General features: G+C 38.1%; 1 pseudogene; it reads left to right on the forward strand.

Moving 5' to 3' along the window:
* Positions 1–5,793: 5,793 nt before the first annotated feature.
* On the forward strand, positions 5,794–7,267 carry LOC110914932 (annotated as a pseudogene).
* Positions 7,268–11,801: the final 4,534 nt, after the last annotated feature.

Raw genomic sequence — 11,801 nt, forward strand, 5'->3', positions numbered from 1 at the left:
ACGCCAGAATCTATTATTTTAAGGTCCGTAGGACTTATAATTAATATATACACCTTAAATAGGCTTGTGGATAGCAACGGAAGATTCGAATCACAGGTTTCCGGTACTACGTCGCCACGACCACAACTTCGTCGTTTTTGCGCCGACGAACTAGTTAGCAATATTTTCGCCATCCTAGCACCAAAACGAATCATCCAGTGAACTAGTTAAGCACATTTTGGTGTCAAAAATATTGTCGGAACATCAATGGTACAAGAAATTCTTAAACCCCCTAAACCCCTAAACTTTTATATAATTTACAAGTTTATATTTATGTTAACTTTTATAAAAAGAAAGATAAATAAAAACCATACCCCCCTCCCCATTTCGGTCAAGGGTGGGCCCCATCAAAATCACCTACAACATATTAGAAATGGCCAAAATCTTGATAAGTATGGCCATGGGAGTAGTTTAATAAGAACCATTCCTAACATCATTCTTATTCACATCTTTCACCATCATCTTTCTTACGAAAATAATCAACCAAAAACCTCCTCCGTCTTCCTCTAGATCTCGGCCCCAAACACCCCACACAAACCCACCATTTTCAATTCATAAGCACTCCATTTTCACCTAAATTAAGCCTTTTTATAACCATCTAAGCATCAAGAACACATGGAGCACACTTAGGGCTTTGTTTGGAGCTTAATCTTCTTCTTAATCATCTTATAATCTTGTGCAAAGTTGTAAGCTCTCACTAACCATCTTTTTAAGCTTGTTATTATATGTCGATTAATAAAGTACTTGTTGATCATCTTGAAATCAAAGAAGAAATTCACCTAAAACCCTAAACCAAAACTTAACAACTTACTAAATAAGAAGTATTATGTGATTATTATGTAAGTCCCAAAAATACGGATCAAACAACGATATCAAACGATCAATAAGGATGGACGGAATCCAAGCTTGATGATCTTTAAGAAATCAAGAATAAGAAGATGAAGATTTGAAGATTTGAATGTATTTAAATGCTTAAACTTGCATACATGTGAAATGTCTAATACAAGTTTCTAAAACAATTGAACCAACCCTAACTCCTAGTTTCCATTTCCTATTTATAGGGAGGGGTTTCCCTCAAAACCCTAGACCCATAATTCCGTAAACAAGCCCACTCTAATATCCACTAATCCATAAGCCCTCTTAATCATTAAGCTACTAATCCATAAACCTTCAAGGGCCTAACAATCTCCCCCAGGTTTACTGGATTAGTTGTTGCGTCGAACTCGAGGACCTGCTCAGAACTAGATTAGGATCAGCAAACAAGCAATTCCCGACGACGTCTGCAACAACACTCGTCCAAGGCTTCGCACATTCTTCATTTTGTCGTTGTGGCGAATTTTGATGATGATTCAGAACCATGATATCTTCCTCATGAAAACTCATTTAATCCAACGTATCTGGTATCCGAAACGACTGGTTTTCAGAAACAACCGCAGTTTCAGCCATCTTCGTATCATGCTTCTAAAAGTTGGAAATTATGAAAATTTCCTTCGCAAGCTTTCGAAAGATGGGAATTTCCTCTTCTTTGGCGGTCGGAGGCCAGATGTCATATTTTAACTATCTTCTTGGTGAGAAAGGATCACAAACATCAGGTTTTTCTTCTGATCTTTGATTCAGTAGTCTTCATGGAAGGGAAACTGTTATTGACTTTCTTCTCATGGAACATCCATCCTCTGCGTCTCTTGTTTGATCAGAATCAGCCACACATTCTTGTCACGGTCGTATCTCCAGCTAGCGACCACATGCTTGTTTTCCTCTTTATTGAAGTGGCTAGACCCTAACTTCACAACAAATCTATCTGGCCTCTTTGTAGGATCTTTGAGCTGGAAGTTTCCATCTGGAGGATTCAAATCCTGATTCTTCATCATAATCATTTGCTTGTCACACTGTCTCCTTTCATGCTTCTTGCTACTCTTCTTCTTTTGGATTAACAGCTAGATAGGCATTCAAGGTGGCTCCACGTTCTGTGTCTGCTGCTACATTTGCTGCCGCTCTCTCTTCAGAAATTTACTCGTATAGTTGATCTATTATTCGACCTCTGCTCAGGGACTTGTGACTGAAGACAGGAAAGCACAGTCCTGTTGTAGTGATGAAACTGAGCTTCAATCATTTCAGCATCATGTTCGAATACAACCACTCGTCGTTGCAAACTAGCTACTTTTGCATCTCTATCATTATTACTATCACTTCTTCCAACGACGAGTCCTTTCTCGGTTGCATAACAGCATGCCGCTTCATCATATTTTGTGAACTTCAAAGACAAACTTTGACATCAATATCAGGTTCCTGTATTCAGTTTTCCATGTGTTGTAGCAGCATGCTCTGGATCAAAAGACATAGTGGGCTCTGGATCAGGAATAGGGCAAATAGGATCAGTATCAGGATCAGTGTTGGTTTGTTGGCTCATTATTGGAGTGGCTTCAATCTTAGTTTGAACTCGGTCACCAGCGGTAGAAACAAATGGAGGGTTTCCGTCACTACCCTACAAACTCAGGAGTAGAGCAACTAGGTTCTTAGAATTTGTCTTATCTCGCTCTCTAATAGCTTCCTCAACCTTTTCAGATGCAATTACTTCCACTTCACTGTCGGAATCGGGTTCTTCTTCACTAGAGTCTGATTTTGAATCTGAATCAAGTGTCTCAGCTTTCTCGTCAACACATGTAAGTTGCATGTCACGTTCTTTTGGCAGCTTTGGTATTCAGAGGGCTTTGGTTCAAAAGGCATAGAAACCTGCAAACTTTGAAATTCGAACAAGTGGTCCAAAGATAATGAGAGAATCTGTGATGATTAGAAGATGAGACTAGTCCGAAACGTGACTCGAAAGAGAAAATGATTGCCAATTTGTAGTGTTTTGGATTAGGCCTGAGATCAAACGGCCAAGCCCCAACTCGGAACAATGGTCTGAATTATATTTGGAGCAATGGGCCGGATCTGATTCGCGTTATCCACGACCGTGGGCCCTAATCCGAAACAGTGGGCCAGACTATTGCTTTAAAGATTTTCTTCTTCAAGACATAAAACATCTTTTTTCAAAATCAGCGATCCAACCAATCGAGCAACCCTTTTTTTAATAAAGACAAAAGAAAAATAATAATAACAAAATACATCATAATAAAGTAATAGTAATGGAGGGGTAATATAGGGAGAACCTGCCATGGGATCAAAATCGTTTTCGAACCGATTAAGGAACATTTTTCAGCTCTTTGCTTACTTGGACTGGTCCATGCGATTGTTAATATGCTTGTCCTCTTAAATCTAACGCCCTATCTTCAACTTTTAGCTTTGTGATACGCTTAAGGTAGAATTATACTGAAACATCTGTGTGTCCCATTCCAAGGCATACCGCCGCGATCAAGGTAAGCACAACAGTTCATCATAGCAGGTGAGTATACTGAGATCATCCTTAAGTTTTTCAACGCCAGACTTCCGGGTGAACAGGTCAGTACTTCCGTACAACAGAGAGACTAGAGAAGTTCTGACGAGGGCGAGACAGATACCTTTAATGGTACGTATTTGGCTTTAATAGCACGCAGAATTCTCTTTTTAGTGAGATTTTCTTCTGTTTTCAGGTTTTGGCCCTTTTGTGGCTCTTTTTGCAAGATATCCTGATTGTGCCCAGGTCTGCATATAGTCTGGATGCAAGAGAGGGACAGCCCTGATATCCCGGATGATTTATCAGCATAAAGACCCGAAACTTCAAACGTTTATCAACGCAAGATTTAAGACCATGAAATCATACACCGTTGGTCTGTTACCCACGAGATGTCCAGTCCATTATGTTTGTATCACTTTTGCCTCTTTTTACTTTTCGAGCGTTAGACCTATCAACACATCGCAGTGGATCCTAGCCTGTTCAGCTTCGAAACCTTACATGTATTAATCAAGTTCTTTAGCACAAAAATTCATTTCATTTCCCAACAACTATTTCTCCCCCTCAAACGATGCGTATGTACATGTTTTTTTTTGCATATGTACATATACGTCCCACTCCCCCCCTAAATTTGTGCATCACACTTTATGCGCAAATTTACTTATTTATTTACATTAATATGAAACCCTGGGGTTTTTTTTTTGTTGCTCAGTTGGTGAAAATGCATCATTTTAAAAAGATTCACAAGCACATTGAATTTCGAGATGCTAACAGGTTTTGTAAAAAAATCCGCTGAATTAGCATTACTGTGGATCTGTTTAAGTTTAACAATCCTCTGTCATAGCAATCTCGAATAAAGTGCACCTTGATATCAATGTGCCTGGTTTTAGAGTAAAAGACAGGGTTTTTTATAATCTGGATAACGGCATCATTATCAAAATAAGTAGTAGAGTTTAGATAAGTCAAACCGAAATCCTTGAGCTAGCGTTGTATCCAAAGAACCTGAGAGCAGCAGACAGCAGATGCTGCAACGCACTTTGCTTCCGCTGCAAATGTGAGCTGCTACTTCTTACACAGCCATGAGATGAGACTGTCTCCCAAGAATTGGCATCCAACCGATGTAGACTTGATATCCCTGTCCATCCCTCCAATGTTAACTAACAGGCGACAACATGATGCCTGGCCGACTTGCAGTCGAGCAAGGGTCGTTCCGCAATGAAAGTCCATAGGCCTTGAATGTTTTCACAAACTTGCATGCCCAGAAACATTTTCACTTCTCTTAACGAACGCATATCGAACTTCTTTCTCATCATCCAAAAATATGAATGGCATCCAGACGTGCCACCAGTGCGTATATCTCAACATGATCCAGACCTTCAACTTGTTCAAACCTTAAACTGCCAATCGTGCCTTGTTTCTCAATATCAAGTCGGGGTCATCTTGTTTGTTTCTGAATAGTCATGAGTTGATGCCCCTTGATTTTGCTGTGGGGTCGCACACCAACAGCTTGAGATTGAGAAACTTCTAAATATTATACCAGATTGCTCCCCCTCACTTGATGCAGTAGCGATGTTGATCACTGGTGGATCTACAATGCAAATTAAGGGAATTGCTTCCAGAAACAGAGAAGTTTCTTGAGCATTTGAGGGTCCTGAGGAGACTTCAGTGTTACGGACTGCACCATCAGGGATAGCTATCGCAGGTTCAGAAACCATCTTCTGAATTGGTCGAAGATCGAAATACCGAGTCACTGTAAGTGAAGAGAACCTCCATTCCTATGTCGCGCATCTGTGATGCGCTCAACAGGTTGTCCTTCAGCTCCTGGAATTAATTGACGTCTAAAAAAGGGAGAACTCTGCTATAGACCGTGCTTTTCCTGGTGAAATTTCTGGATTCTCATTTGCGAAGTCGACACATCCTTCGTCGAATACTTTTATGTCATTCAACTGGGACATGTCTCCCATCATGTGCCTATAACAACCACTATCAATAAACCAAAGTCTGACGATAGCCCTCCATAGCTATTCCTGCACAATCAGTGGAATCAGTTAGACACTGGAACCCATGCCATAGTGGACCTGAGTTGACCACCACTATCTATGTATGAGACTTCGCGAAAGATCATCTGGCTCATAACATCGCTTGTGGTTGTCGATGGTTGTGAACATGGAGACTGGCATCCAACAGGAGTTTTAGGTTTCCAATTTATGGTGTTTGAAACACTTCCATTTGGTGGAAAAACTTTTGTTTTTCTTTGAAACCTGTTTATATTTGAAAATTATTTATTTTCCTGTTTTGCCAGATTCCAGTCTCTGTCAGAAAAAAAACATGTACATACGCATTGTTTGAGGGGGAGAAATAGTTGCTGGGAAATGAAATGATACCTGCATTATTGCTGCGGGAGTAAACGCTTCGTATACAGATCCATATCAAAAGGCGATCGTTTGTTCCTTAAGCAATGGCGCTGATCTTTCACACTCCCTCGAAAAATAAGAACGTAAACAAGGCCCTAATTGTTGCAGAATATGTTGGTGTTGAAATCAAAATGGCTGAAAATTTTCAGATGGGTGTTTCAAACAAGACTCCTGAGTTTCTTAAGATGAACCCTATTGGAAAGATTCCTGTTCTTGAGACTCCGGAGGGTCCTCTATTTGAGAGTAATGCAATTGCTCGCTATGTTGCTCATGGAAGTTCTCTCTACGGGTCTTCCAAGATAGAATACGGTCAAATCGAGCAATGGATCGACTTCTCTTCATTTGAGCTTGACGCACATATTAGAGGATGGTTATATCCAAGATTGGGATATGGCACCTACATTAAACCTGCTGAAGAGAGCTCTATTGCTGGCTTGAAGAGAGGGTTCGATGCTTTGAACAACTATCTAGCTTCACACACTTTCTTGGTCGGTGACTGCGTCACTTTAGCTAACATCATCACAACATGTAACTTGGTGTTGGCTTTTCAACATTTAACGCCAAAGAGCTTCACATCCGAGTATCCTCATGTAGAGAGGTACTTTTGGACCATGATTAACTAACCGAATTTCAGCAAGGTGTTTGGTGAGGTCAAGCAAGCAGACGCCGTTATACCTATTACCTCAGCAAAGAAACCCGAGGCCAAAAAACCCGAGCCTAAGAAAGAAGTTAAGAAAGAGGAGGCACCCAAGCCTGAGGTCAAAGCTGCTGAGGAAGAAGAGGCCACGAAACCGAAGCCGAAGAACCCTCTCGATTTGTTACCTCCGAGTAAGATGGTTTTGGATGACTGGAAGCGACTTTACTCCAACACTAAGTCTAACTTCCGTGAGGTTGCAATCAATGGCTTTTGGGATATGTTTGATCCAGAGGGTTATTCTCTTTGGTTTTGCAATTACAAGTACAACGATGAGAACACTGTCTCCTTTGTAACCATGAACAAGGTTGGTGGATTTTTGCAGCGTATGGATCTTGCACGCAAATACGCATTTGGAAAGATGTTGATCATTGGAAACGAGCCACCATTCAAGGTGAAGGGTTTGTGGCTTTTCCGTGGACCAGAAATCCCAAAATTTGTAATGGATGAGTGCTACGACATGGAACTATACGAGTGGACTAAGGTTGATCTTTCGGACGAAGCACAAAAGGAATGGGTGAATCAGATGATTGAGGATCATGAGCCTTTTGAGGGTGAAGCTCTTTCGGATGCCAAGTGCTTTAAGTGATCTTAAGTTATTATATCTTATCTTGTTGGAGGTTTTTGTTTCGGGTGTGATTTAGATACATGTGACCTATGTTTTGTGATGTTTAACATACTATAAGAATTCTAGTTTTGATTTTTTGAATGTTGTCTGTCGGGTATATTAGTTTATGAAATAATCCAGATTAAAAAAAAACTTGTTAGTCCCGAAAAACCCGTGACATCACTCGACGGTTCAATCGAAAGCGGAATATAAGATCAAACCGTATGAACAAAAAGGAAATTTTCATTTCAAAACTCAGTGCCGCTGCTTAGATCGCACACAGTCTCTAGGACTGTCTGGTACGATCTCCGAGAACCTTGCACACAATCTCTAGGATTGTCGGGTACAAGGTTCTCCTTTGGGAGGTTACATGATTACACAATGAGAGAGCTCTACTACAATAATCTAGACATAACTATATATAGGAGCCTCTACCCCATGGGCCCACATGGCCTAGCCCAAGCCCAAGTGTTAATCTAAACCAAATAAATATAAATAAAAGTAATAAAGATAAGCGTAAAACTTTTGGACCTAACATATTATGTGTATTATTGTTGAATGAGTTGTATGAGCATGCTGATTTTGTTAAAGTAGGTTGAATAGTCATGAGATTTATGATGATCATGTTGTTTATTTAGTGTAGTAACTTATATAAGTGATGATCTTGTATTATTAAGCTTAAAAATATGATTTAAACAACTAGATGTTTAAATCATGAAAGATCATCATCATTATGTCCACGAGCTTTATATGTATATGTGTTTAAACTTGAAACATTAAGGATTTAATGAACTACACATGGTGATTATGAACTAGTAAATGTGATCTTTAAAAATAAAAAGTGATTTAATAAATGGTTTGGAAAACCACACTTAAAAAGTCTTGAACTTCAAGACATAAAAGTCTTGGAATTTTTAAGAAATTTATATATACAAAGCGCTCATGATTTAAGTAAATAAGTGGTGGAACTTGTTTGCTTAGTGTTGAAAATTGTTAAGATTAGTGGGATGATGTTATTGGAAAATTGGAAATTATTTTAAACATGTTTTAAATACATGGGAAAAACGCCATAGTTTAGAGAAACTATGGCGAAATTTTATAAAAATCTAATCGCGATTAAAAATAGATTAATGGGCTGATTAGCGTGGTTAATCGTGATTAGTAACTTTAATTGCGATTAACGACCTTAATCATGATTAGACGAACCCTAATGACAAGGGTTAAGTTTTTAACTATCCAAGAGTTTATGTTAACACTAAAAGGTATTTTCATTAAAAAAGATGGGTAAAAATTTCAAGAATAACAAATATAATTTTTGGAAGAAAATTATATGTTTATATTCTAAATGCTTTATTTGAAGTATAAAATGTGTATATTATGTGTATGTATTAGCCGTAGGAATACGTACCAAAAATGAAATATACAACGCTTATAAAAATATACACTTTCGCCACGACAAAAACATTACAAACATTCACAAGTGTGATGTTAATTGCGAACCTTCACGCCTACTTAAAGTGGACAATCGTAATACCATAACTAAAGGCGCGAACATCGGACGACGCTTTATGCGTAATCGGTGAAACGGACAACTTCGACACCAAAGATATAATAACAACTCACGGCGACAATTATAACAAACAACATATTCTAGACACTTGAAATTTATACATACACGACAATGAAAAATCGAAAAGTTTAACATTGATGATAACGCCAAGTGTGATTAGAAAAATAACAAGTTACTAGCATAACTATTAAAAGTTATCAAAAATTCGATAAACACTAAATTAGACTAAAAATATAACACTTTGGGCTTTTAAATTAATAGTGGGCTTAAGATAACATAAATTTTGTGTGACATTTGTGCTTGAAATCATTGTGAACAATTCAGTTATCAATAAAATAAAGTTATTTGATCCCAATGTTTGTTTGTTTATGTTTGATGTTTTTCATATTTTGATTTCTATCCAATTTCAAACTCTATATCACTTTCTAGAGAATTATACGCAAACTGGTGCGAAAACATAATCAGTTAAACGCGACAAATACTCCGGAACATCAATTTATGCTTAACATACCTTAAATAACCTTTACATAACTTAGAAATAAGTTTTGAAGGCTTTGGTATGGCAAAATCAAGTTTATTCGCTTACAGGGACTAAAATTGACAAACTACGAAAGTATGCCAATCTGAACTGTAACGAACATTCCAGAACATGGCCATAAGTTAAACACACCTTAAATATCCTTTACATAGCTTAGAAATAAGCTTTGAGGGGCTCGGTGTGCTAAAATAAACTTTATGCTCATTCAGGGGCTAAAAGCGTCAAAAAGTGCATAAGTTTGCATTTGCGCGCATAACTTACGTTCTGAATACATTCGGACATCCAAAAATTTATGTAAGCATCAAAATATTATGTTTTAGTGTTTGGCATGAGAAAAATCCATTCGTCGCGCAATTTGGATCGTCTTTCACGCTTATGCGCATTCCGTCGTAATTAAGCGAACAACGCAACCGTACGACCAAACGAGCTGACATCCGAGATGTTTTTGAGCATGTTTTGAGCTCCCTATACTTTAACTTCATTTTAGAGCCTTGAAATGAGGTTAACGGGGTTCAAACGAATCGAAAAAGGCCTTAAACACGTGCAGGGACCAAAACTGTCATTTTTGGAACTTTTCTGAAGCTGGCACTTGCTAGCGCTGCGCGAGCACCTTCTGCCTATCCCGTAGTGCTACACGAGCACCTCATCTGGGCAGAAACACCATTTTTGCACTTGCAGGTCCATTTTCAGAACTTCTCTTGAAGTTTAGGGGCTATTTTGTAACATTTTCAATACCGTTTACTGGTTTTGGGGCACCCCTAGTATTCCAAAACCATGTGCCCTATGTGTACGGTCCAGATTAAAGCTCAATAATTGAGGAACGATCTTAATGGTTGTGCAAAAACTATAAATACCCACCTCCTCTTCACTTCTTCTTCACACATTTGCTCTCAACATCTTCTCTAAGTTGAAGATCCCCTTGTGGAACTTCATACCTGAGAAATTTTGGGTTCAAATGTTTAAGGCTTGGACCCGTTGTAAGTATTCTTTCATTCTTTTACGTTTTAGAGTTAAAGTCAAACTTTGTTTGACTTTCTGCATTGACCAGTTTATGGTCAATGCGAAGTTCGTTTGAACTTCATAACGTGAGTGTAATCACGATGGATATAGTCCCTAGTGACTATACCTACTGATTACCACGTTATCTAGGCTCAATGACGAGTCGTAGTTTCGGCCAAAATACGTTTTCTCGTGTATTTTGTAACCAAACTACTCTAGGGTATCAAAACCGTTTGTTTTGATACCGAACCTGTTTTCTAACTTAACTAAACATGTTCTAGCATGTTTAGCTCGTCACTTTTAGAATTGTGCTTGTAGGTAAGCGATCTAATCAATCGCTTATACTTTCGAACCCGACCCATTTGATCGATCATTAGGATCCGACCAAACACTTTAGGTGACCGTAGTTGTATAGGGAATAACCTTCCGAGGTTATACCTTATGGTCACGTCGTTTAAGTAGTTGTATGATAAATAGTTCTTATGCCTTAGGTAAATTACCAAAATGCCCTTTTCACGCTAAAATTCATTTTAAGCCTATGTAACTTAATTTTTTGACATCTAAACTGATTTAGCAACAATATTAAACATGTTAAGGCATATTTCACTTGTCATAGGACTAGTTAGGCATTCCAAACGCGTTTTACGCGAACAACGCGTTAAAGTGGCATAAGCTACCTAAACGGGTCGTAACGGGTCAAAAGCACTTAGGTTAAGTTTCGTTTTAGTATGTAGGCTTTGTTAAACCATATTACATAAGTTCCCACACTTATTTGGTTTACAAACCCTCGTACTACCCGATCCTCCGATAGGTCCGTTTATTAATGTAGATACCTATATTAGGTGCCGTTTGAATCCGTGATCTCTAGCTTTGCTTGGTGGATATCTAAAGTCTATTGAGCAATCTCAAATGAGTACACAGACCCCTCTTCTACTGTTTTCCAAATATTTTGGGGTGAAACACATGTGCCTACTTGTTACTTTCGTGCTTTCTTGTTTTTACATTATATGCTTGCTATGTTCTTTAGTACACTTATAGTACATGATTTTCATTACATTGTTTTGCTACATATGTTTACTTTGCATATTATCACATAGTTTTACATTACATTTTTGCTATGTATGTTTACTGAGCATGCTAGCACATTGATTTACATGACTTTTCTGCTTTATATGTTAACTTAGCATACTTAGTACATTGTTTTCATATAACATGTTTACATTTGGTATAACATTTGGTTTGCATAAACGGAACTTATATACATTCATTAACATTAGCTACACCGCTCGGTAGTAAGTAATGGTACCACGGGACTTGACAAATCCCGTTCCTGACATCCTAGGTTTGTTTAGATGAAAGGAATGACTGAATCCGAAAACATTTCTTTTGATAACCTTTACTTAGGGTTATCCGTCTGTCTCAAGGCTTGAATGTATGCGTTAACTTACCACATAAATGTTTGTATCATTAAAACATGCATTTACTTTGCAAAACATAACTTTTTGATATACTCAAAATACTTTGTTTTGTACATTTATACATTGGTGGTTTATTTAATGACTTAAGTAAC

Source organism: Helianthus annuus, chromosome 16 (genome assembly GCF_002127325.2).
Source record: "Helianthus annuus cultivar XRQ/B chromosome 16, HanXRQr2.0-SUNRISE, whole genome shotgun sequence".
In the NCBI taxonomy this organism is placed as follows: domain Eukaryota; kingdom Viridiplantae; phylum Streptophyta; class Magnoliopsida; order Asterales; family Asteraceae; genus Helianthus; species Helianthus annuus.